General features: G+C 42.8%; 1 protein-coding gene and 1 pseudogene across 1 annotated transcript in view; both read right to left on the bottom strand.

Annotated features, from left to right (window-relative positions):
* LOC143928214 (uncharacterized) overlaps positions 1–27694 on the bottom strand; it is a 694330-nt gene that overhangs the window by 376902 nt on the left and 289734 nt on the right. The gene's annotated exons all lie outside the window — the stretch shown is intronic.
* On the bottom strand, positions 13332–14067 carry LOC143928213 (large ribosomal subunit protein uL1 pseudogene; annotated as a pseudogene).

Here is a 27694-nt window from a genome sequence, read left to right as displayed (position 1 = left end):
ATATTCCTAGAAAACGTACAAAAGCTTTTGGTCTTGTAATGAAAATTAAAGAAAAGTATTTATTAAAATCTCAATAACCACATTTTATCTAAGCTTTGTTTTCTGCAAATGATGTAGGCTGCCTCTACAGGTTGTATAAAAATTCAAGGAAATGATGGCAAATATATGGTTTTCTACTCTGCTACAGATTTTTATATGTATAGCTTTTAGGCCAGCTTTGCAATGTTCTAACCACCGGTGATGTCACACTTCTCTATTACTATCAAGGCAATGCTGCAGTCTAATGTACATTTTGTCATAGATAACCTGACTTAAAGTCAGCGGCGGCCCATCCATAAGGGGCGCCCCCCCCAGTTCATATTCATTATTTTTAAATAAATGATATTACTAAAATATTTTAACATAGTTAAAAAATGTTAGTCATATTATAATGTATTTAAAAATAAATAGTTCCACTGTGCGGGGCGCCAGACTTATAGCTATCCATTAGCTCCATATTTTTTTTTTTTTAACAAGCACATGATTAGAGCCTGAGGCTCCAATTTAACTGCTCAACGTTTTCCTCAGGGCGCAGAGCACTTAACTTTCGCAAATGAAAATTCGCCATTGCATCACTTGTGCTTTCTCGTCCCGGAAGATTTGGAACATGGATGCCGCTGCCCGCCGAGTATCATGGAAGCCATGACAGGCCAGACTGGCAACTGCAGGTAAGGACCTGGACTGGAGAGGCTTGTTTGCGCCCCCAAAAAAATGTATTACCACCCGCCACTACTTAAAGAGGTACTAAACCCAGAACCCTGCATTCACTATATCTGGTCTCCCACAGTACACATTACATGGAAATGCAATTTTAGTTAATATAAACTTCTAAATACCCTTTCTCATCAGCAGTATATAGCAGTCTTGTGACTTTTATAAGTGTCTGGTTAAAGCTTGTAGGAGGAGTTTTCATTCTACTCTGACTATCCTATGAGGCTGCAGGACACCTGGCCCTATGTTTGGACAGTGCAGATTGGCCCTGTGCCGATCACATGCATTCTTCCATGAAAAAAAAATAAACTCTATAGCAATACACCCAAAACTGAGTATGTGAAGAGTTACTCCAAAGGTTCTATACTATCAAGAGATAGATTGGGGACAGTGGAAGAAGGGGAGAATCAGAGAAGACTGGATCAAACAGGCTTTTTACACAATGCTTAGGATTAACCCCTTAGGTTCTGCAGTGAGTATAACAAGCAAGATTACTGCATATACTGACTGATTTTACAGTTGTGGGTTTAGTAACACTTTAAAGAGGTGTGTTAAAGAGAAGAGTAGGAAGCTGCTTGTTCTTACTAGAATGCATAGTGCAACATAAGTTGTGGTAAGTGCACTGCCATTCAAAAAAAATGTTTATTTTATAAAAAAAAAAATTCACTGTTCCTTTATTTAATTTTTATCAACTTTATTGCTGTCACAAAGGATGGACGGCATCCCTTGTGACCGATTTGGGCCATGACCGGTCCTCTTAATGGAGTGATTTGGGCATATTTCTCCTCTGGCCTCCAATGCAGCCGCTCATTCCTGGCAGATAACGGCCAGGTAAAGAAAGACCCAAAATCAGAAGTGACAAAATCCTTGTAGCTGTTCAAAAACCCCAGTGACAGAATGCCTGATTTATAAACCTAGCAAACAGAAGACCTAACAGCTAACTATATACAACATAGGGAATACAGAAAAGCAGGGGAAAACTGGAGGTGCAGGGAGCAAATGGGAGGGGGTACCAAGACCAAGGCTGGAATCAGAAACAAGGGACAGAAGGTACAGGACAGCAGGATACAGGGTATAGCGAACAGAGCAAGAACAGGGCAACAGGCTCTGGCAGCAGCAAGACACTGAAGCAAGAGGCACTTAGGCTCGAGTCCCATCTATGCATGTTGCTTTTGAGCGTTTTTGTAGTGCTTTTTGCGGTGCTTGCTGTGTTTTTGGACACTCGATTTGTGTTTTTTTTTTTTTAACACGGTATATAGCTTGTTGCTAAGGAGGGAGTCGAGAAGCCCCATGAGTCATCAGCAGTCAGCGGGCTTCCCCGCTGACAAATGAATGTAAGAAAAAAAAAAAAATTGCCGAACACTGCGCCGGTTGGGTTTGCACCAGAACTTGCGAACAGACAAAAAATTTGGACAAACACGTGAATGCCGTTAAAGTCCACTGGACACGAGCAGGAAAAATCAAAAAAGTGCTCATTTTAAGGCTTATATGCAAGTTATTGCCATAAAAAGTGTTTGGGGACCTGGGTCCTGCCTCAGGGGACATGTATCGATGCAAAAAAATCTTTTAAAAACTGATGTTTTTTCAGGAGCAGATTTTAATAATGCTTAAAGTGAAACAAAAAAAATGAAATATTCCTTTAAATATTATGCCTGGGGGGTATCCTTAGTATGCCTGTAAAGTTGCGCATTTTTCCCATGTTTACAACAGTACCACAGCAAAATTAAATTTCTAAAAGGAAAAAAAAGTTATTTAAAACTACTCACAGCTGTAATGTATTGTCGGGTCTCGGCCATATAGATGAAAATCATGGGTTCCCCCCCAAGTCCATTACCAGGCCCTTTGGGTCTGGTAGGAATATTAAGAGGAACCCCGCATCCGAATAAAAAAATTGTGTGGGGGGTCCCCCCAAAATCCATACCAGGCCCTTCAGGGCTAGTATGGATTTTAAGGGGAACCCCGCTACAAAATGTCCAAGCACGCAACCTGGCAGGCTGCAGGAAAAAGGGGGGGGTGAGAGATCACTCCCCCTCCTGAACCATACCAGGCCACATGCCCTCAACATGAAAGAATGCTTTAGACCCTTTTCACACTGGGGCGTTTTTCGGGCTTTTTTCAGGCGCATTAGCGTTAAAAAAAGCACCTGTAAAGCACTTGAAAGAAGCTGCAACTGCAATCCCAATGTAAAAGCCCGAGTGCTTTCTCACTGAGATCCCTTTCACACTGGGGCGTTTTTCAGGCGCTTTAGCGTTAAAAAAAAGTGCCTGTAAAGCACCTGAAAGAAGCCACAACTGCAATCCCAATGTAAAAGCCCGAGTGCTTTTACACTGAGGCGCTGCGCTGGCAGGCCGTCAAAAAAAGTCCTGCAGCTTCTTTGCAGCGCTTTTGGAGCGGTGAATACAATACTCCTAAAGCGCCCCTTCCCATTGAAATCAATGGGAAGCGCCTGTAAAACGCCTGAAAAGCGATATTGGCAGCATCGTTTTGTGGGCGCTTTTAACCCTTTATTTGGCCACTAGCAGGGGATAAAAGCGCCCCAATAACGCTCGAAAAACGCTGGTAAAGCGATGCTAGTTTAAGCGGCGCTTTACGAGCATTTTTCGGACGCTGGCATTGTGAAAGGGCTCTTAAAGCACTTGGGCTTTTACATTGGGACTGCAGATGAGGCTTCTTTCAAGCGCTTTACAGGCGCTTTTTTTAACGCTAAAGCGCGTGAAAAAACGCCTGAAAAATGCCCCAGTGTGAAAGGGGTCTTAGGGTCGATCGGTAAACAGGTCACCCCGCCCCACTCTGACTTTATGTGACGTCAAGTAACCTCAGAAAGGGCGGAGTCATCCATTTATGTCATCGTGTGGCGCCCTATATAACAACTGTCACTGCGAAGAGGCTTCAGTCAGCGGGAGCCTCCCATGGAGGCAGAGTTTTTTCATTTTTTTTTTTTCATCGGGTCGCCAATATGAATCTGGTCGCCGAGATGAATGGACATCGCGGGCCAGTTTTTATTTTTTAATAAAGGACTTGTCCCAAATTGTCTCTTGTCATTTTTAACATTTTGACACTTTTTTGGTTAATGTGTAAGGGTACAATATACCCGATACTCATTCATATAGGGGAGGGTCGGGATCTGGGGGTCCCCTTGTTAAAGGGCTCTTCCAGATTCTGATAAACCCCCGCAGACCCCCACAACCACAAGGCAAGAATTGTGGGGATGAGGCCCTTGTCCCTATAAACATGGGGAGGTGCTTTGGGGTGACCACAAAGCATCCTCCCTATGTTGAGGGCATGTGGCCTGGTATGGTTCAGGAGGGGGGGGTCACTCTTATCCCCTCTTCTCCTGCAGCCTGCCAGGTTGCGTGCTCAGATAAGGATCTGGTATGGATTTTCAGGGGGACCCCTACACCAATTTTTTTTATAATTTTGGTTTGGGGTTCCCCTTAAAATCCATACCAGACCTGAAAGGCCTGGAATGGATTTGGGGGGACCCCAACCCAATTTTTTTATTTGGGTAGGGGGTTCCTCTTAATATCCATACCAGACCCAAAGGGCCTGGTAATGGACTTGGGGGGGACCCATGCCATTTTTTTGAATGATTTTTGTCAGGACCCGATGATACATTACAGCCGCGAGCAGTTTTAAATGACTTTTTCCTTTAGACAGGTAATTTTGCAGAGGTACTGTTATAAACACGGGAAAAATGCGCTACTTTACAGGAATACTAAGGACACCCCCAGGCATGATATATAAAGGAATATTTAATTGTTATTGTTTCACTTTAAGCATTATTAAAATCACTGCTCCCCAAAAAACATCAGTTTTTAAAACTTTTTTTGCTTTGTTACATGTCCCCTGGGGTAGGACCAAGGTCTCCAAACACTTTTTGTGGCAATAACTTTCATATAAGCCTTTAAAATTAGCACTTTTGTTTTTTCAAGTTAGTGTCCCGTGGACTTTAACAGCGTTTCACGGATTTTGAATTTGCTACATACCCCCCATATTGTTTGCTTTTCGGGGAATGGGCGAACACCCAATGTTTGAGTTGAACTGACACTCGACATCAGGCTCATCCCTAATGGTGAATTCATTTTTCTACAGCTTAGGAGAATCTTCCCATAAGGCTACACCATCCATCAAGTGTTGTGCTACTCATTCAGTCCTCTACGTTTTAAATATGCAGGCCAGATTTGGCCCCCTAAGGCTCCGAAGAAGAGCATAATCCTCGAAACGTGTCAGTTATCCTATTTTTCATCCCTTGTATGGGCATCAATTTATTACCATTCGATCTAGTGATAGGACTATGATTTTTTTTGATTTGCACTCATGAATACGTATTTTCTGTATTCTGTATGCACCACTTTTGTTAAATAAACTTTTTAAAGGATTAAAGCATCAGGCCATTTGCCTTCCTTTCTCTTCCCCATATAACATTTCAGACTTCCCCTAGCCAGTCTAGGCAGTGGTGCATGCATGATCCACCACACACTAACACCACCATGAAAATACTACCACCTATAATAACCACTTCACACCCACAACGAGGCTTTCTTATCCTCACTGGATGTCATATGACATGTTTCAGGATCACAGCCGGCACATGGCATGGCAACCATTGGCGTGGCATGTCAGTCTGACACACCACTATACCGATCTATGTAAAGAGCCTATGATGGAGACGCTTTACAATGTGATCAGCTGTGTCCAATCACAGCTGATCATGGTGTAATACAGGAAGAGCCATGTATCGGCTTTTCCTCACTCGCATCTGACAGACGTGTGTAGAGGAGAGACGATCGGCTGCTCTTCTGACAGGGGCATCTGCACTGAGGATGCCCACCCAGGACTACCAGGCATGCCACCACTGATGACCACCAGGTATGCCACCCATGGCCACCAGGGATGCAAATCTGTGCCCAAAAATCATGCCACACAATGCCCATCAGTAATGCCTGCCAGTGCCTCTTTTACAGTGATACCCATCAGTGCCACCTTTTAGTGCTGCCCATCAGTGCTGCATATTAGTGCCCATCATCCGTGCCCATCAGTGCCACCGTCTCAGTGCCCCCTCAGTGCAGCCTCATCAAGCCCATCAGTGAAGAGGAAAACGTACTTATTTACAAAATTTTGCCTGGTACAGTTTGGGGGGGGGGGGGGGGTGTTGTAGGCTTGCTTGTCTCCTCCCTTTCCTGACCTGCTAGGCTGCATACTCGGATAAGGGTCTGGTATGGGGGGGGACCCCACACTGTTTTTTCACAATTTTTTTTTTTTCCAGCAATTCTTTTTTTTACATTCAGCGTGAAAGCCCGCTGACAGCTGATGACTCATTCTTTAAGGACATGACAGTCGGCCTCCTGGCCCCCTCCTTAGCAACCAGTTATATACAGTGAAAATACAGCTAAAAAAAAAAAATTGCAAAAACGCAAATCGTGCCAAAATCGGATCAAAATTGCGGTACTTGAGGGTCCATTGAAGTCTATTACATGCAAAACACTAGATTTGGGGGGGGGGGGGGGGGGGGGGAGTCCAACCCTTTCCAAAAAGCAGAGGCACAATGCATTGATGTGAACATGTTCCATAGGAACCCATGTTAAAAAATTTCCCTGCATGTCTGTAAAATGCATAAAAAAAATGCACTAGTGTAAATGGAGCCTTAATCGGGGAGGACCTTAATACCCTCCCAGCAATCAGTCTCAGATAGAGACTGATTACTAGGCTCCGCTGACTGCTGAGAGACCCCCGCTGGTGGAAACAAACTACAATCCTCTGCCCAGAGCAGGGCCGCTGATAGAAATCATGGGGCCCCGTACAGCCTACCTGACGGGGCCCCCTTCAGCTCCACCCCTGGCCCAGCCCATAGTCCCTCCTTCAGCCCCGCCCCGTCCCAGCCCCTCCCCAGACCCCGCCTTGAAACAAAGTGCAGGTTTGTCTAAAAGCGATAGGCATGGCTGGCACTGTCTGTAGCACATTACGGCATTGGCGGCATGGGTGACACTGTCTGTAGCACATTATGGCATTGGCGGCACAGGTGGCACTGTCTCTGCAGGCAGCACATGCGTTATGGGCCATAAAGCATGTGCTACCAGCAGACAGTGCCGCCAATGCTGTAACGTGCTGTAAACAGTGCCAGCCGTGACACTAATGGCATAACGCATGTGCTACTTGCTGACATAATGCCATTGGCAGCATGGATGGCACTGTCTGCAGCACAATATGGCATTGGCGGCATGGGTGACACTGTTTGCAGCACATTACGGCATTGGCGGCATGGGGGGCACGGTCTCTGCAGGCAGCACATGCATTATGACCGTGCCACCCATGATGCCAATGCCATATTCTGCTGTAACAGTGCCACCCATGCCGCATGCGTTATTGCCCATAACGCATGTGCTACCTGCAGACAGTGCCACCCATGCTGCCAATGGCATAATGTAAAGATGCTGCTGCAATAGTAGTAGATCTTGAATCCACCCCCCCCCCCCCCCAAGCAAGCACACACCTGTCTGTGTTCTGTGTTAGCCAGGCCCCAGGAGTCACTTCTTCCTTGATCCTGTTGCTGGTGGCTGTCTGGACTGGAGTACGAGTGTCCACAAAAGATCGATCTGCTACTTTTTTTTCTTCCGCTCGGCGCGAAGAACATAGCAGAAGGGGAGGAATCACTCCGCGCCAGGGAAGGCAATATAGAGGACGCGCTGGCCGGAACTTGAGCCAGCATGAGGAGCGGGCGCAGAGAGGACATTCTTCCGTTTCCGAAATAGAGAAAATAGTCCCTCCCCCTGCCTATTGAGCTATCGGCCTAAAAATGTTTTTAAAAAGAACGGCAAGGGGTGGGGGGGGGGGGGGGAAGAGAGTCAGTCAAGGTGGCTGGGGGATTTTTTTTTTTTTTAACATTAATTGGATTTTTTTTTTTTAACATTAATTAGGTCTCTGTTTAGGTTGCCCGGGCCCCCCTGCTGGCCGGGCCCAGTACAACAGGGCCAGTTGTACTGGCCTATCAGCGGCCCTGGCCCAGAGAACCACAGTGCCAGCAGCAGGTGAACCAGATCCTGATAGAGACTACACTTGAAAGCAGTTTTTTGTGCATCTTTCACTAGAAGGCACTTGGAATATGTCAGTGCTCCTTTTTGCTCTCCTATGAGACCTAAAAGGTACCACTATATATTAAAAAACACATACTGCCAACTGTACTATTGTTATTCCAAATTAATACAGTGCCTTGCGAAAGTATTCGGCCCCCTTGAACTTTTCAACCTTTTGCCACATTTCAGGCTTCAAACATAAAGATATAAAATTTTAATTTTTTGTGAAGAATCACCAACAAGTGGGACACAATTGTGAAGTGGGACGAAATCTATTGGATAATTTAAACTTTTTTAGCAAATAAACTGAAAAGTGGTGCGTGCAAAATTATTCGGCCCCTTTACTTTCAGTGCAGCAAACTCACTCCAGAAGTTCAGCGAGGATCTCTGAATGATCCAATGTTGTCCTAAATGAATGATGGTGATCAAGTCTCTGTATAAATGCACCTGCTCTGTGATAGTCTCAGGGTTCTGTTGAAAGCGCAGAGAGCATCATGAAGACCAAGGAACACACCAGGCAGGTCCGTAATACTGTTGTGGAGAAGTTTAAAGCCGGATTCGGATACAAAAATATTTCCCAAGCTTTAAACATCCCAAGGAGCACTGTGCAAGCGATCATTTTGAAATGGAAGGAATATCAGACCACTGCAAATCTACCAAGACCTGGCCGTCCCTCTAAACTTTCAGCTCAGACAGATCATCTCTTGCACCCTCTTTGCCTACCCTCACCTTCACTCACCTCCATTATCTCAAGATTCCTGAATTTTCAGAATTTCACATATAAAAAAAGAATGCTTGTAGTTGTAGATCCCAGATTCACCTCATACATGCGTTCTGTCACGGTGCTGGTGTCAGATCACTCTATCACGTTGCATGTGTCAGTGTTCTATATCACGGTGCTGGTGATCATCTCCTGCACCCTTTTCTTTGCCTACCCTCACCTTCCCTCGCCTCCATTATCTCAAGATTCCTGAATTTTCAGAATTTCACAAAGAAAAAAAGAATGCTTGTAGTTGTTGATCCCAGATTCACCTCATACATGTGTTATGTCATTGGCCATGTGGTGGGACTATGTGTGCACAGCTAGTAATTATTTTGTGGCTGCAAATATGACCTGTAGGTTTGTAAAGTTCACCATCCCTGTGCTGTGCTGACTTCCTCCTGGGGCTGCTTATGATGCAGGTGTCAGTGCTGTATATCACGGTGCTGGTGTCAGTGCTGTATATCATGGTGCAGGTGTCATTGCTGTATGTCACGCTGCTGATGTCAGTGCTCTCTATCACGGTGCTGGTGTGAGATCACTCTATCACGGTGCAGGTGTCATTGCTGTATGTCACACTGCTAATGTCAGTGCTCTCTAGCAGTTGACCGAAAAAAAGGGCTAACTTGCGTTTGAAAGACCTCTGAGCAAATACCGCGTCACATAAAATATTGCAACAACCGCTATTTTATTCCCTAGGGTCTCTGTTAAAAAAATATATATCATTTTTGGGGCTTCTGAGTGATTTTCTGGCAGAAAATACTGGATTTATACTTGTAAGCAACAAGTGTCAGAAAAGATTTAGTCTTTAAATGGTTAAACTGAGAACTTCTACACAGAGTTCAGCCCATTGAAGAAGAAAAATTGTATCACTTTGATCTTTTCTTGGCAGCCTGCCCAGAGAGGAGGAAAGTCCTTCACTGATGTCTTCAGGCAACTTACATTGACTTCTATCACAGAAGTTTTTTGCAAGTCATAATAAGCATAATGAGCAATGTTTTTGCCTTTAAATTCATCGTAAAGGATGTTCGTACACGTTAACGAACCTAATGACAATTCGTATTTCGTACGAAACAGAACGGAATTTCAGACACGAAATACGAAGTACGAATTAATTTTATTATGAATCTAAACAGAACAGAACGAAACAAATTTATTGACGGCGCCCATGTCTATTATACCTTCATAAAAACCCTAATAGTTTTTAGTAAAAAAGTTTAAAGCTTGATTCCAAAATTGTAACAAATCCGAACCACAACTTCCTGCTACTCATGACATAACATGTATGTGTGTTTTTAAACTCCCAGATTTTTACACTGGACTGGCCAAGCATGTCTCCAGACCTAAACCCTACTGAGCATCTGTGGGGCATTATCAAACAGAAGGTGGAGAAGCGCAAGGTCTCCAACATCCACCAGCTCCGTGATGTCGTCATGGTGGAGTGAAAGAGGACTCCAGTGGTAACCTGTGAAGCTCTGGTGAACTCCATGCCCAAGAGGGTTAAGGCAGTGCTGAAAAATAATGGTGGCCACACAAAATATTGACACTTTTTGTCCAATTTGGACATTTTCACTTAGGGGTGTACTCACTTTAGTTGCTATCGATTTATAATTTAATGGCTGTGTGTTGAATTATTTTAAGGGGACAGCAAATGTACACCATTTCACAAGCAGTACACTCACTATTTTACATTGTAGAAAAGTGTCATTTATTCAGTGTTGTCACATGAAAAGATATAATAGAATATTTACAAAAATGTGAACTCACTTTTGTGAGATACTGTATATATATAGAGGTATTAGAAAACTGGTATATGCTGGGAGAGAATGGTAGCCACTGGTCTTATCAAATGGCAAGAACGGTGAATGACCTCTTTTATGCAAGAGTCAAGATGTGATATTTAAATGGGTGAACGGCTGCACTGAAAGACAAAAAAAATGCACAGGGCTTTATAAAACTAAATGTAATGTCAGTTAGCATTTTAACCTGCATTAAAAGAGACCTTCAGCCAAAAGCAACAAGATAAAAATAAAGATAAAAAAAAAATAGATAGAAAAAGAAAATAAATCAGCTTTTGCTTCAATATTCCGCTTCAATTAAGTATTCTCAATCTGATGGTCAGCATTATTCAGTCTACTAGCTCTGAGCGCAGGTCATGTCGAAGCCTGTCACTGGATAGTAAAAAAAGCAGCAATGCGATGAGCTTGTCATTCTGTTTTCTCTTGCCATCAGCAAGCTTATTATCAGCACCTGAACTGATTGGCTCCTTGTGCTGCTCCTTCCTCTTCCAGATATACTGTACAGAGACTGAGTTATATACACTTCTTGGGAAAAAAAAATGAAAAAAACATGTAATTATATATACATGATTATAGAGTTGCATTAATTTGTGTCTTATTTGCCTATAGCCCAGTTCAAGTAAATAAGACTAATAAAAAAAAAAAAACACACACAAACCCACAATTTTGGCTATAATACCATAGGGCAGAATTTGTATGCATTTTTGGTTACCCAAGCCAGGGTCTTAAAAAAAAAAAAAGCATCATCCCCCCCCAAAAAAAGCCTTATGTTGCAACTGCTTCTGGTGATATTTCTATGATTGAAATGCCACAATTAGTTATATACAATAATAATTAGCTTTTTTAATTTCTGCCTTTCCAAGTATTCCCATTTTAGTTTTCTCTCTTCAGGGTTACAAAAGCAAAAAAACCCAAGTCTCTTCTAGATGAATTAACACTGGAATGTAAGATCAAGATTTATGATGAATGTGCCAATTATACTAATTGTGAGTTTTAAACAAGATTTTAACTTCATCAGTTGTGCGTTGCTTTGATCAGATAAAAGATGTGTGTTGAGATTTGATTTCCAGTAACTCAATGGCTTCCTCCTTCCCCCCACCATTACTAATTTATTGCAATTTTTCTAATTAAGGTTTTAGACACAGATAGCTTAGATCTCAAAACTGATCATGTGGTTCTCTTTTCTGCTACAATTCTGTCAGATTAAAGGTAACATATTGCTCTAACATAAATATAACTTGTTATTAATAAAGTTAAGGGTCTGCACAGACCAAAGAGTATTTTCCAAATCGTAACCCATAAAATGGTTTGTGGATTTTTTTCCTTGACTATTTTTTACATATAATGCTCCTTCTTAGCATTTCATATATATCGCAGTTTAACGGGACAGGTTCCACTCAGAACAGGCCTCGCCATGGTTGACCAAAGAAGTTGAGTGCATGTGTCATTCCAGAAGGAAGCCTCTTCTAAAGATGATGCACAAGAAAGCCTGCAAACAGTTTGCTGAAGACAAGCAGACAAAGGACATCAATTACTGGAGCCATAGCCAGTGGTCTGATGAGACCAAGATAAACTTTTTTGGTTCAGATGGTGTCAAGCGTGTGTGGCGACAACCAGGTGAGGAGTACAAAGACAAGTGTGTCTTGCCAGCATGGTGGTGGGAGTGTCATGGTCTGGGGCTGCACGAGTGGAGCTACAGTTCACTGAGGGAACCATGAATGCCAACATGTACTGTGACATACTGAAGCAGAGCATGATCCCCTCCCTTTGGGGACTGGGCCACAGGGTAGTATTCAAACATGATAACGATCCCAAACACACCTCCAAGACGACCACTGACTTGCTAAAGAAGATGAGGCTAAAGGTGATCCCAAGCATGTCTCCAGACCTAAATCATATTGAGCATCTGTGGGGCGTCCTCAAATGAAAGGTGGAGGGCAAGGTCTCCAACATCCACCAGCTCCGTGATGTCGTCCTTGAGGTATAGAAGAGAACTCCAGTGGCAACCTGTGAAGTTCTGGTGAACTCTATGCCCAAGAGGGTTAAGGTAATGCTGGAAAATAATAGTGACCACACAAAAAATTTACACTTTGGACATTTTCACTTAGGAGTGTACTCACTTTTGTTGCCAGCGGATTAGACATTAATGGCTGTGTGTTCAGTGATTTTGAGGGGACAACTAATTTACACTGTTATACAAGCTGTACACTCACTACTTTACATTGCAGCAAAGTGTCATTTCTTCAGTTGTCACACACACTAAACACACACATTAAACTGTAACCCACTAGGATACTAAACAAGACTGTAAAACGGTCAATGTAGTCCACTGGCTGAATGGAAGTATCAGGAGGTATTAATTGGTCACCATAAACTAGGCGAGTGGCAGGTGGTTCCAACTTGTTTGAAATGATTGCTCTCCTTGAATGAAGTCATTAGTTGTATTTTCCATGTGTTACATAGGACATTTTCCATAGGGATCTTGGTATATTTAATGTAATGTATTATTTGGTATATCCAGTAGACAGAGTAACCACATGTTCTGCATACATTATCAATATACAGCATTTATGGTGTGCCAACAGTTTGGAAAGCGCTTTACATATAAAAGGGAGACAATACAACTCTTTACAAGAGCTTTAAGCATAGTAAACACAGGAAGGTTTTTACCATTCAACCCAGCAGGCCAACATAAAAACAACTGATGAGGTCCCTATGATAACTATGCAATGTAGTACAACAATCTCCCCCGCTCTTCTATTGTGTTCTGACAGGGTAACCACCTGCTCTCCCACAAGAACATACCAGTCAGCGCTCACAGCCAGCCATCGACTGCAAGTGCTGATCGGATGCCAATCAGCTGCTGGTTTTCCAGCATGCTCATAACTAAAAGACAGTCTCAAGACAGCCGAAAGTCAGCTGGTAACTGTCGAACCAACCATTTTTGGCTGATTTTTTTTTTTTTTTTTTAAAGTTGAAAAACTTTATTGGTATCAAATTAGTACAGACGTTGTGGTTTGCCCATTGTGCTCTTGATGTACAAGGCCCTCACATTCTGCCAGTTCTTTTTCAGTAGTGATACCAAGAAGTTGATGGAAAGATGGATGTTGTAGACAAGCTCCTCCTCTGTCATCTTGACATGACCAACTGCCACAGCCAAACACAGGACCTTTTTCATCTGAAACTTAATGGTGGACTTGACTTCATCAGTTTTGGCCACCATGTTCTCATTGTGAGTCAACAAAGAAGGACATTTTCCAGCTTTATTCAAACCAGGTCCCAAAATACGAGGAATCTGCTTGATAAGTGATTCGGAGGCCAAAAAGGCATCATACTTCTTAGCCAACTTCTTCACAAGCTTCTTGTTCTTGTTCAGTTTCTTAAGAGCTTCAATATCCATGTGGGGCAAATCCACAGCCTTAGCTTCATCACAGTGCTGCTGATCTCCCAAAATGCATACTGAGAATTTGGGTCTTGGTGTAGACTTTAGCCTGACAGTGCCAGAGAAACGCTTGTCCTTTTGGGGGTCATAGTTTTTTAGGCTGAACTGAAGTTCCACGGATTGCAGAAACTTTCTCCTCTTCCTTCTTGACCCCAGTAGAACCTCCCTCACAGCTTCATGGAGGGTATCGCGAGAAACTTTGCTGCTCATTGTGCACTATCAGGCCTCAGCGACTAGAAAGTTGGCTGATTTTTTTGCCCGTGTGTGCCTAGCTTTTGAAGGACACTGCTCATGAGAGCTTATAATCTAATAGGGAGGGGCTAGGTGGAAGCAGGATAGGCTTTCATGAAGAGAGGAGTTTTCAGCGATTGTATAAAAGTTGGGGTAGAAAGGTCCAGAGGCCCTGGAAAAGTCCTGGAGATGAATAAGGGAGGAGCTAATGCAAGAGGTCGGTCTTGAGGGGGGTGGGGGGGGGGAGAGGCAGGTTTGGATAATTTAGGCAAGATTGGTGGCGAGTTGTAAATGGCCTGTATGTTTTTACTATTTTGATTGTCATTTGTTGGGCATTCTGAAGTCAGTGGAGGGATTAGCAGAGAGGAATAGTGGACACTGAACAAACAGCTGGTAAGGGGGATGAATCTGGCAGCAGCATTCATGATAGACTGAATCGGGGATAGCTTCTGTAGAGGTAGGCCTAGGAGGAGGAATTTGCAATAGTCCATAGACCTCTATGGAGCATTGGATGTCAGTGGTGACATGTCTGCTGACATCCAACCTGCTCCGATCCGAAAAAGTGCGACGGTGGAAAAACCTACTTTTCCATCTGTCTGCGGATCGGATCAGGTGACAGACTCTGCGGTCTGTTGTCATCCGATCTCCCATAGGGGAGAGCAGCTCTCTGAGAGGTCCATCCCTGCACAGTGTGCAGAGACGGGCCTGTCATCTTCCTGCTCAGCGGGGATTGACGGATCGATCCCCACAGAGAAAGCGGATGTTCACCGGACGGATCAGCACAGATCCATCCCGTGTGAAAGAGGCCTTACTTGAACAATGTATTCCACTGCGCTGGAAGTATACCCACTCACCAACTATTGGTATGTGGTTGAGAAGGGTAGAGGACATTAAGAGAATGGAAGACTTAATTTTGACGTACAGGGGACAGAACGAGCAATTTATTAAGACATGGTCAAAATGGAATATATTTATATCCTCGCGAGCGGGTAGGGCACTTCTGGATGGGGATGCCCTGAATGATGCTCCGAATGGTGGAGGACACCCCTTGGGTATAGATTATTGACAGAACGTACAGATCATCATGGAGAAGTAGGTGCCCGGTATCGGCTGTTGGATACAGGGGGACAGTCCTGCCTCCATGGATCTCATGGACTTTATCCCTTGAGTTACCCTCTTTTCTTCCTACCCCCCCCCCCCCTTTTCCCCCTTTTTTTTTTTTATTCTCCTACTCTTCCTTGCGTCTAATTTTCCTGCTGCTTTTTGTTTTCCTTTTAATAGTCTTTTTTCTTTTGTCTAAGGGTTTGGGCCTGGGGGGTACGTCAGGGTGCCCTCCACGCCCAAAACTTTTTCTCTATATATAGGTTTGAAATCTGGATGGGTTCTATGGGGCTGACTAGTGTTTGTGGAATAATTGTGCTAAGGACATTCGGCCTTTTTGGTATGGAACTGGAGACCCTACTATGAGAAAGGCTCTTCCTTTGGGAGCTATGGAAGGAGTTGTCTAGATGGGTTAGAGATGCTAGATGCTCTCGGTGTGTTTTCTTTTTTTTTTTTTCTCTCCCTGTTCCATATGGTGAATTACTACAGAGGCATGATGTATGGCCATTTGCTATAATATCGATTTACTTTGTATGCCGATTGGTTCATTGTTTTATTTATTTGTTTAGCTCCATATTTTCCTGTCCTGTGAATAAAATATAAATTTGCAAAAAAAGAAAGAGGCCTTACTGACAGGATCAAAAGGTGAAAGTAAAAGAAAAAAAGTCCAAAAAAGAAAACAAATACTGTGGCCCCATCTAACAATTGGTAAGCTGCAATATAAGGATAGATAGAAATTAAATAAAAGTTAAACAATGATAATTTAAAGCAGTTGTGTGTAGCGCCGGGCTCCTGAAGAGCACAAGCTATGTTTTTCAAAGTTAAAACCTTACCAAAACTACAGTTTGGTTTGGGTCTATTTTGTCTAAATTTGACTTCTGTGTCAGTCTGACTGGACTGTGAGATGTTCAGCCTGGCCACAGGGGGCATTGTCTCTGGTGGCAGGCATGGAACTATGGTCTGGTCAGGCGCTTAAGTTACTCTCTTTCTGAGTCAGGTCAGTGGGAGTGGCCCTCTCGCTGTGCCTTCTGGGAGAGGGTATTTAAGATATGGACGTCACGTGGTTCGGGGGTTCTGGTCCAGTATGAGGTGCTGATTACTTGGTCCTGGTCCTCCTGACCAGCCCCCAGGAAGGCTATGGCCTAGGGTGCGGTTCCACCAGACTTTAATGCCTCGGGGCTGGCTAGCCCAAGGCATGGAAACTAGAGGAGGATTCTGAGGTGGATGGGTGCCGTCTCCGGTCTGGGAGAGACCCATTGGACTTCAAGCATTCCAGGGGAGGAGTCTTTAGAAGAACACCACGTGTGAGTTTGGTTTTCTTAACAAGAACCTAGAAAGGCTGAAGTAAGCGAGAGAATCCGGTCTTGTGGATATCGTCAAGCTGGCTGAAAGATCCAGGTATCCTACAAGTGCTCTCCAGCTTAGTTTTCCTACATGTTCTGCAACAACGTCTGTGACAAAGACTTTGTTCCAGAGTAAGCACTGTGTTGGCTGCTAGGCCTTGTGAGAGAGGGACTGTCCAACCCGAGTGTTCATCCAGCTGCGAATGGCTCTTCTCTGGATGAAGTCAAAGTAAGCACGTTCCTTAAGGTTTATAGACTTTGACATTGAGAGTACCTTAATTCCTTTCCAACCCTCTGATCCCAAGTTAAGACTGTTCAATGGTTGACGTTTGCAAATAAAATCCATTCAACTGGATCTATTGTCAGTCTCAAGTTATTGGGTCACCTACCACGGGACATCCCCTAGATGTGCAACAAGAAGAAGCGGAAGGTAATGGTAAGCCGAAAAATAACCAGCAGCTCCTTCAGGGGTTAGTGCTACGTGTGTTAAAGTGGAACTTTAGTCAGAAAATTAGGCCCTGCTAGATGACCTCAGGCTGGCACCTTTTACAGGTATAGCCATGTGCAATATTAAAATATAATATTACATATATGCCTATACTGTTAAAAATTCAGTAATACACGGTCTCACCCAGCTCTGCACATGGTCATTTGCTCTCCATTTTTAGGCACTACTGAATTTGTAGAGGCCGATCTGCAGACAAAGTGGAATTGAGCCCTCCTATTCTTTACAGCCAAGGAAGCTGCTTCTGTTTTGGCTGCAACTGCCATGGTACTGCACCCGTGATCAGTTAGGACACCAGCCATTTGATGGTTTGACAGTTTGGTTGTAGACGCAAGCAAACATGACAGTCAGCAATCTCGGCATTCCAGGAATGCAACTGTTTTTTGAAACAGTTAAATCGACGGGTTTAATTAACGCTTTATGAGTTACTGCTGTTCAGGGGCTCTGAGCTTCAGCAAAACGTCAGCTTCCAGCAAGAAGAATCAGGAACAATGCTGGAGACAATATACAGCACACACTCGTTTTGGTAGCATAATTATTAATTGTGGAATATATGTTCATTGCTAAAGAACATTATTTTTATTTTATTTTTTAAGTTGTTATGGGTAAAGTTCCGTTTTGAATACATTACCAAATAAAAAGGTTACTGAAAAAGAAGTAAATACTCATCTTGTTCAGTGTGCAGCACTGCTCCGTTGCAAGGAAAAAAAAAAAATCAACCCTTGACGTGTTTTTAGAAACCAAAGTTTCCAGAAGTGCTGATCTCCTTATGGAAAAATATACACTATTAAAGGACTCATTAGTAGTCCACAGAGAGATTTTAATGGAGTTGCTTATTTCATTCATCAATGATATAAATATTTACCTTGTATTTATTAAAAGTAATACATATGTAACATAATAAAACAGAGTTAACCATGTTTTTTTCAGAAACTGTCAGCAGTACTGATACATTATGATATATAATAGCCAAGGCAGTGCAGGCAGCAGTCCTCCACCTGCCCTAGCATTGATGATACCATGTTGAACTTTTGCCCCAGAGACAGCTGACATGCATTCTGGGCAGTCACAAACCTTTAACAGCTGATTCAGGTATTTCATCTGTTCTGTCCTCTCGTGACCTTACACCTATTCAAAAAGCTCTGTTTGTCAGGAGAAGAATGAGTAGTAGCTTAGCTGAACTTGCTTAGACAGAGAACTGAGTATGATGAATCAGCCTTGGAATGACAGCAATACACAAGAAATATAGTAAAACCTGCAGCTTCCGGATTCACTGTAAATAATCCCCACCAACACTTATTGAGATTTGTGCAAAAGACGAAACTATAATCTGTAATCTAGATCATCGGCTTGTCCCAGGATCCTCTGACCTGAGCTGTTGGAGCTTTTTTCTTTTAACATGCTTTCTTTAGGGTTAAAGAAAAAAATCTACACTATCGCCCCAACATTTGTCCTCATTGATTAAAAAAATTGTACACATTGGCCTTTAGTATTGAAATTTCTAAAAGATTGGTTGCAGCGTGTTTGTCTTACTCATGTGATCTTTATCAGTGATCATCAACCCTGTCCTCAGGGCCCACTAACAGGCCAGGTTTGCAAGATAACTGAAATACATCACAGGTGATAGCATTTTCTGCTCAGTGATTGCAGTATTCTAGTCTGCATCTCCCCAAGGTAATACATAAAACCTGGCCTGTTAGTGGGCACTGAGGACAGGGTTGATGACCACTGATCTAGATCTCCCTTTGGGCATATCCATTTTGCACTGGGAAAATGCTAACATTTTTATCTTCCCACATAAACAATGGAAGCATGCCAAACCACTGATGTATGCTCACTGATGACCTAAGGGTTACAATAAAATTAAAATAAATTATTAATTTGTGAAGGGGAACGGGCAAAGTGTACGTAAATCCCTGGTGCCCAACCTGCTGTCTGATGGCCACATGTGGCCCTTTGATACTTGTGTGGATCTTGGACCCCAGTAGTCTGTAGTGGGAATATTGGTTCATAAAGTCCCATGTAACATGCTCCAAGATTTTTAATGTCTTTTTTTTAACATGTTTCCAGTCTCCAACCATATTAATTACAGTTAAAGCAGCAGTAAAGTCCGCTTTGTGATTTTTACCTACAGGTAAGCCTAAATAATTAATATCTCCTAAACAAGATATTCACCTTGGATACAGTCGGTGAAGTCACCGATGCATGCCCTCTGAAGGGCTGGCATACCATGCTGGACCTTCAGCGCACCATGCTATAACCAAGGGCTCCCATGTGCATAGGGGAGCAATGTCATCGTGGCTCCAGACACTCACACAGCTGGAGTCCACAAACCCAGAACAAAGCCCTTTCAGCTGTGACAACAGGGTGCTGGAGGGTTTCAGTTTAAGGTATGCATACTAGCACATTACACTATTATTTTGCAGGCGAAAGTTTTATTTTTTTCATTGCAGTGGTTTACTACCACTTTAATAAATGTTCTGGGTTGTGCAGCTCTCTATTGTAAAACAAATAACTTTTTCAGCAGCTTTATGTCATTGAATGCAGCGACCAATGGTAATCGCTTTTCTGCCATTTGCATAGACAAACTTTGTAACCAGCTGCAGAGGAAACAAAAATCTACAAAAATCTACAAACGGACGCAAAAAATAATCCGTGATTTGAAATTTCCAAGCTACAAATGTCCAATATGTTAGTGTGACAGACCTTTCATTAAAGTCCAGCTTAATGTCTTTCCTAAAGTCTAACTCACCTATTTATTCAAAATCATAAGTCTCCTGGCTGGTGTTCTGAGGTCATGGAGCACATTGAATGACACACATTATATCATATGTGTTGTTCAGTGCAGCAGTACTGTTTGCCCAGGCGGTGAAGATGCATCTCCAGGTTGTGTGTCCATGGCTTTCTTAGGATTATAGGATTTGGGTGGAAGGACACTATTAAACTCAGAAGAGAAGCACCATCTAGCAGAGGATCTTCTGGTGGAACATGTCAATTTGAAGGTGATTATTGCAGCAAAAGTGGCTTTTATTTTCAATGGACTATTACTGTTTTTTTTGTTATACATTTTTTTTTGAGTTTTGCTTTAAAGTTACAAAGAAAAAAAACAAACAAAAAAACACGTATTTCTATATTGTAAGCTCTAACGAGCAGGGCCCTCTGATCCCTCCTGTATTGAATTGTAGCTATATTGTCTGCCCCCATGTTGTAAAGTGCTGTGCAAACTGTTGCCACTATATAAATCCTGTATAATAATAATAGTAAATAATAATAATAATAATAATAATGATTGTGGGTTCTAATAGAAATAGTAAATTGCTGACTATGTGCCACTTACATCAATGATTTTGCATGCAATCCTTTAAATCAGAATATAAAACATAACATATACATGAATATAAAACATGGTTCAGATTAATGCTTTTTTATATTTTTCAATAGTTCTCTAACATGGTGGGTGAGCGAGGCTATGAGAATTGTAATTAAAATTGACAAAGTATCTTTATTTTCCTTGTTGCATCAGTCTATTTTTGCTGTGTCTTCTGACTCTTCTCTGGACAGTTACAAAATTCAAATGATTAATTTAGGACTATTGTTTTATATATCATGACATTAACAAAGGCCTGTGCTATTGCTTGTGATAATTTCAAATATGCTTTTTTTTTTACATTTTTAAAGCGTATTGAAATACACAAATGCATCTCTGACAGTTAGGTTTTCATCCTTTACATGTAAACTAGTCACCGACCCAGTAGCTACGTTGCAGTGTAAAACGTATCCTGTGTACTGTACAAGACTTTATATGTAAAGACAAGGCAAGAAACATGGTTCCATAATATTTCTATGCCAAACAACCAAAAATATGCATCAATAAAGCCAGAGATGAGTGGAATGTTTAAACTTACAATTTTATGTCCCTCATCTGCCCTCTTGAATGCGGCGGTGCTTGTGATTTACATTTAGCACCTACTGTACTGTATGTACAGGTCTTCCAATTTAGTATAGAGAGAATATCTAGTAGGGAAAGAGCGCAGTCAAAGGACTTTACTATCAAAAGCTACATCAGTGTTTTCAATGGCCAGTTGAAGGATTAGGGACATAAAGATATGTGTAGTTCAATCACCTCCCTAATCTAATAAAGATCCTCTTATTTAAAAAAAACTGCAGCATACACAACTGACCATGCTATAAAAATGTGAAAATATATCTTAATTGTTTTGTACGTGTTGAGATCTGTCTGAACTCATGATATGCAAGTCTGCTACTCAGCAAACCAGACAACCAGAAAAAATTGTTGTCACCAATCACCATATGAATCATCCAAACAAGTAGAAACAAGGATTCAAGTTTTCAAAGGGTAATGGAGTTGAGAATCCACATTTATATACATTTCAAGGACAGCACCAAAACAAAAAAAACATCATAGAGATCTACATTTTATTGATAAAGTTGGCAGAAAAAATCCAATGCATTTCAGGGTCCAAACAGACTCCTCTTCATTAGGACTAAAGCCCCATACACACCATCAGATTTTCTGCTGATTTTTTTCCTTCAGATTTACAAAAAACATATAATATGAGGTCAAACCTTAGGAGTTTCAATGTGTATGCAATCAGACAGGCCCTTGCACTACATGGTTTTGGTAAATCTGAAGACAAAAATCAGCAGAAAATCTGATAGTGTGTATGGGGCTTAAGTCATTTTGACCAAGCTTACACGGACTCATAAGTGGATACCTAACCAATCTGTAGTAGGATTTTCTACTGGGGACAGTTTCAGAAGGCAGGTTATGCCAATGTTAAAGCACAGCAAAGACGTTTGCCTGTTTGGCCCCTGAAACACATTGGATTTTTTCCACCATTAACCATTTTTATTATTAAAAATGTTAGATTTCTGCATGTTTGGCTGGTGCTCCTATTGGACTGTATATACCAGTGATGGCGAACCTTGGCACCCCAGATGTTTTGGAACTACATTTCCCATGATGCTCAACTACACTTCAGAGTGCAGGAGCATCATGGGAAATGTAGTTCCAAAACATCTGGAGTGCCAAGGTTCGCCATCACTGGTATATACCATATGAATCATGGCTGCTTTGTGGGTAGATGAAAAGTTGCTAGTCGCCCCATCATCTTTAGTATGTGGTAAATTTTATTTATTCAGGTATAAACACAGCGGTATCTAAGAGCTGAGTGAGAAATGAAAGTTCATTGTGAACCAAATCATGTCGATTTTCATCAAATTTTTTAAACCTCAGGTCTCAATGCAGTGATGTGCAGAAGAGGTCAGGGAGCCAAGCAAACATGCTGCACAGTTTTGTGCACATCAGGGACAAAGAGAACAAGAACAAGAGGAGCCTACAAAAAATGACATGTTTTCACAGAGATGTACAATGTGTACTTGGGCTTTCCAGACATTGCAGTGAGCTTTGTAAAATGACCAATCATAATGATGATGCTATATATTTTTAAGTTTTTTTTTAATGTTCCCTGCAATAAGGTCCATCAAAGTCCAGTTGTGGCTGCCGACTATTCATATTGAAATAGCGATAATAAAATTAGCATTTGGAAGTTGGGGATATAAGATTAAAATGGTTGTGTCCGTCTACCTACTCTGATCTACTATGCTGTTTTATACCACATCTTACACAGATTAATTTAGGGAAGTTCCTATTGCATCGTAGAAATATATTTTTTCCTCCTTATGTAGACCCACTTAGTTGTGGTATGATGATGTTCAGGATGCAATTATCCTGTATCTAACAGCATGTGAACCCTATAAACCAGTCTTTTCGTTTATTGGCATATGCCCCCACATTTTTTTAGAAAAATTTGAAAAGGGTGTACGCTACTGCAATATATTTATATAAAAGCCATGCCCTTTGCATAAATTTGCATACATTTCAATCATGCAGTACATAAAAACCTTACGCACATGTGAAATGTTCAATTGAAAAAAAATCCATCAATTAGTTATGTAATTTCTTTTATATAAGCCTTTTCCAATCAGGGTTCCTTCTAATCCCAGGGCTCTTCCAGAGGTTAGGTAACCACTTACACCACTGATCTTTATAGCTCTTTGCAAGGTGGAGTCATTTTCCTCACAGCCCAAAGTGTGTGGTGCATTCTTCCCACTGATCATCAATGTAATGAGGTCCTTCTTCTGCTGACTCTAATGAACACCAATGTAAAAGGGCCACCTCACTGACCTCCAGTCTGTCAGGACCTTTTTCCAGTGACCATCAACACGATCAGGCATTATTACACCGACCACCGATGTATATGAATGCTACAAGTTTCACTGTATTTCTTTTCCTGATATTAACCATTTGACCACTGGGCACTTAAACACCCTTAATAACCAGACCAATTTTCAGCTTTCGGTGCTCTCACATTTTGAATAACAGTTACTCAGTCATGCAACACTGGACCTATATGAAATTTTTGTCCTTTTTTCCACACAAATGGATTCTTTTGGTGGTATTTAATCACCGCTCAGTTTTTTATTTTTTGTGCTATAAAAGAAAAAATACAGACAATTCTGTAAAAAAAATGAACTTTTCTTTGTTTATGTTATAAAATTTAGCAGATTAGTAATTTTTTCTTCATAAATTTTGGCCAAAATTTATACTACTACATATCTTTGGTAAAAATAAGTACAAATTGGTGGATATTATTTGGTCTTTGTGAAAGTTATAGAGTCCACAAGCTATGGTGCCAATATCTGAAAATTGATCACACCTGAAGTACTGACGGCCTATTTCAATTCTTGAGACCCTAACATGCAAGAAAAGTACAAATACCCCCCAAATGACCTCTTTTTGGAAAGACGACATTCCAAGGTATTTAGTAAGAGGCATGAGTTTTTTGAAGTAGTCATTTTTTCCCACAATTCTTTGCAAAATCACGATTTTTTTTACTTTTTTTTTTCACAAAATTGTCATATTATCAGTTTATTTCTCACACAGCATATGCATACTACAAATTACACCACGAAACACATTCTGCTATTACTCCCGAGTACGGCGATACCACATGTGTGAGACTTTTACACACTGTGACCACATACAGAGGCCCAACATGCAGGGAGCGCCATCAGGCGTTTTGGAGCACCCAGGACAATTCTGACATTTCTCTCCTACATGTAAAAATTATCATTTATTTGCTAGAAAATTACATCAAATCCCAAAACATTATATATGTTTTTTTAGCAAAGACCCTGGAGAATACAATGGTGGTCGTTGCAACTTTTTATCTCGCACGGTATTTGCGCAGCAATTTTTCGAATGCTTTTTTTTGAAAAAAAAACAGTTTTGTGCTTAAAAAAAAAAAAAAAATACAGTAAAGTTAGCCCAATTTTTGCTTAATGTGAAAGATGAAGTTACACCGAGTAAATAGATACCCAACATGTCACTCTTCAAAATTGCACAGGCTCGTGGAATGGCGCCAAACGTCGCTACTTAAAAATCCCCATAGGCGACGATTAAAAATTTTTTTACTGGTTACATGTTTTGAGTTACAGAGGAGGTCTAGGGCTAGAATCATTGCTCTCACTCTAACGTTCACAGCGATACCTCACATGTGTGGTTTGAACACCGTTTTCATATGTGGGCGGGACTTACGTATGCGTTCGCATGGGGACAGGGGCGCTTAAAAAAAAAAAAATGTTTTTTATTGTTCATTTTACTTTATTTATTTTAGTTTGACATTTTTTTCCCCAAAAATTAATTTTTTGATCACTTTTATTCCTATTACAAGGAATGTAAACATCCCTTGTAATAGGAATATGGCATGACAGGTCCTCTTTACAGTGAGATATGGGGTCAATAAGACCCCGCATCTCACCTCTAAGCTGGGAAGCCTGGAAAAAAAAAAAAAAGATTATGGATTTGATCGTATTGGCGAGTCGGTAGAAGCACTGGAGGGCGGCGGGAGGGGGGGGGGGGTGTCTACGGCTGGGTATTGCAGGGTATCACCGACTATGGCTGGGTATCTCAGAGTATGGCTGGGTATCTCGGAGTATGGCGTTGCAGAGTATTGCATTGCAGGATATTGGCGAGTGTTGCAGAGCATTGCAGAGTGTTGCAGGGTATTGGCGGGTGTTGCAGAGCATTGCAGAGTGTTGCAGGGTATTGGTGGGTGTTGCAGAGCATTGTAGAGCGTTGCAGGGCATTGGCGGGTATTGCAGAGCATTGCAGAGCATTGCAGGGTATTGGCAGGTGTTGCAGAGCATTGCAGAGTGTTGCAGGGTATTGGCGGGTGTTGCAGAGCATTGCAGAGCGGTGCAGGGTATTGGCGGGTGTTGCAGAGCGTTGCAGAGCGTTGCAGGGTATTGGCGGGTGTTGCAGAGTGTTGCAGGGCATTGGCGGGTGTTGCAGAGTGTTGCAGGGTATTGCAGAGTATTGCAGGGTAATGCAGAATATTGCAGGGTAATGCAGAGTATTGCAGAGTATTGCAAAGTAATGCAGAGTATTGCAGTGTAATGCAGAGTATTGCAGAGTATTGCAGAGTAATGGCAGGGTATTGCAGAGTATTGGCAGGGAATTGAGGGGTTAATTTTCAGTGAGCAGCGATGTGGGCACTGCAGATGAAGCCCACATCGCTGCTGACACCGATCTCTTCCCCTTCTGCTGTTCCGATCGGTACAGAGAGGGGGAGGGAGGAATCATAACATGACGCCGGTTTGTTTACAAGTGACCATTCCGTCATTTGACGGAGCGATCACGTGGTAAACGGCCGCTATGAGCGGCCGTTTACCGTGACCCATGATGCGCAGGGTCCTATGGACCCGGCGGTCACGGATGCTCTCGAGTGCTCGCCCCAGGGGGGCGCGCGAGAGCGGAATTCTGGGAGGATGTCATATGACGGCCTGCCACAGTTAAGAAACCGCCCTGTAGCCGTCATTCGGCTATAGGGCGGTTGTTAAGTGGTTAAAAAGTAAACCCTGATGGGAGGTCTGTTTCTTCAAAGCGTACGCTCTGATGACATCGACACACTACAAGGTAACGGCGCATGTTTAGGAGATATTTCCACTACCTATAGTGTCAGGAAGATCCTCCTCACGGACGTCCGAGCGGCGTACGTCGCAGAAGATCTTTTGCGCAATTTCGGGAGCGTTACCGCGATTGTTTGACGCAAATTGCCGCCAATAGCGCTATTTAAACTGGATCCATGCTTCACTGCCTTGCTGCCTGATCAACAGCGTTCCCGTGCTTCCTGGTAACCTGCATCTGAACCGGAACCTGTATCCGTATCCTGATCCGCATTGAACCCGGCTTGTTCCCGACTCTGCTGTTTGCTGCCTGCCCCCCGACTTTGGCTTTGTACCCGACTACTCTTCTGGATTCCATTTCTGTACCTGATCTGCCCGCCTGTGCCTGACCTGGACTGTTACACCATCCGTCAACTGTAAGTTGCTTGTTCACTGCTGCTGTACTACAGGACACCTCCCAGTCTTCCACCATACCCAGCTGCTACTCCCTCTGCGTTTGTAGCCTTCTACCTCTTGCTGCAGACTACTAGACTCTTCCCACTCCCGCAGTATTCCGTTTGCACCTGCATCCACTGTCGGACTACAGTACCCCTCTGTTGTTCGCTGTTCCCTGCAATCACTTGCATCCCGTTACTGGACTACAGGAATCCTTCTGCTATCTGCTGAACCCTACCTCACCTTTGCCTGCATTCCGATACTGGACTACAATACACCTCCACCATCAACGGTCTGCTGCTGCTTACACCTACCATCCAGTCAGGCACTTGTGCCCCTCTGTGCTCCTGAGCCCCTGTCATCACTACCAGGGTCTCTTGAGTCAGAGGTCTACGAGTAGCCACTCCCTGCACTCCGGGCTCTGCCTTAAAGGTACATGACAGTATCAGGCAGCCATGTCTGAGCCCACGCAGGGAGATTCGGCTATGGATGATTTATGCCGCCATCTTGCTGGACTTACCCAGGCTGTTAAATCTCTACAAGAAGGCTATTCTCGGTTGGAAGAGCGTGTCCAGGTCTTATCTACCACAGGCCCTACCGTGCCGGGAACTCCTTCTGCGGCGTCAGTGGTTATGATGCCCCCTGAACCCAAGGTCCCAACCCCGGAGAGGTTTTTTTGGGAAATCGCAGCAAGTATAGAGCTTTTCGCAATGCCTGTGAACTGTTTTTTGCACTTCAACCCAGAACTTTCTCTCTTGAATCCACTAAGGTGGGTTTTGTCATCTCCCTCCTACTGGGTGAGCCCCAGGCATGGGCCCACCGCCTTTTGGAGCAAAAGGATATATGCCTTAACCTGAATACCTTTTTCCAAGCAATGGGTTTGCTCTATGAGGATCCTCAACAAGCGGCCACTGCGGAAGCAGCCTTATATTCTCTTCAGCAAGGCCGTAGAGCGGCAGAGGACTATGCGTCCGAATTCCGGCGCTGGAGTTCCGATACTACCTGGAACGATGCCGCTCTGCGATACCAGTTTCGCATGGGACTCTCTGAACCTTTAAAGGATGAACTGGCCCGGGTTGGTGTCCCGGCAACTCTTGAAGCCCTTATCAATCTCTCCATCCAGATTGACAGACGTCTGAGAGAACGGAGAGCAGAACGCACTGCCGGGCCTTCCCGACCAGTCTGGATGTTACCCCGTGTCCCAAATCCCCCTGCACATCCTGCTGCTGACACTCCTGAACCCATGCAACTGGGCTTACTTAGACCA

This window comes from Lithobates pipiens, unplaced genomic scaffold (assembly GCF_037356315.1).
Source record: "Lithobates pipiens isolate NorthernLeopardFrog02 unplaced genomic scaffold, aLitPip1_a1.2 Scaffold_23, whole genome shotgun sequence".
Lineage (NCBI taxonomy): Eukaryota > Metazoa > Chordata > Amphibia > Anura > Ranidae > Lithobates > Lithobates pipiens.
Note: the sequence above shows the minus strand (reverse complement) of the source record. Positions and strands in the feature narration are given on the sequence as shown.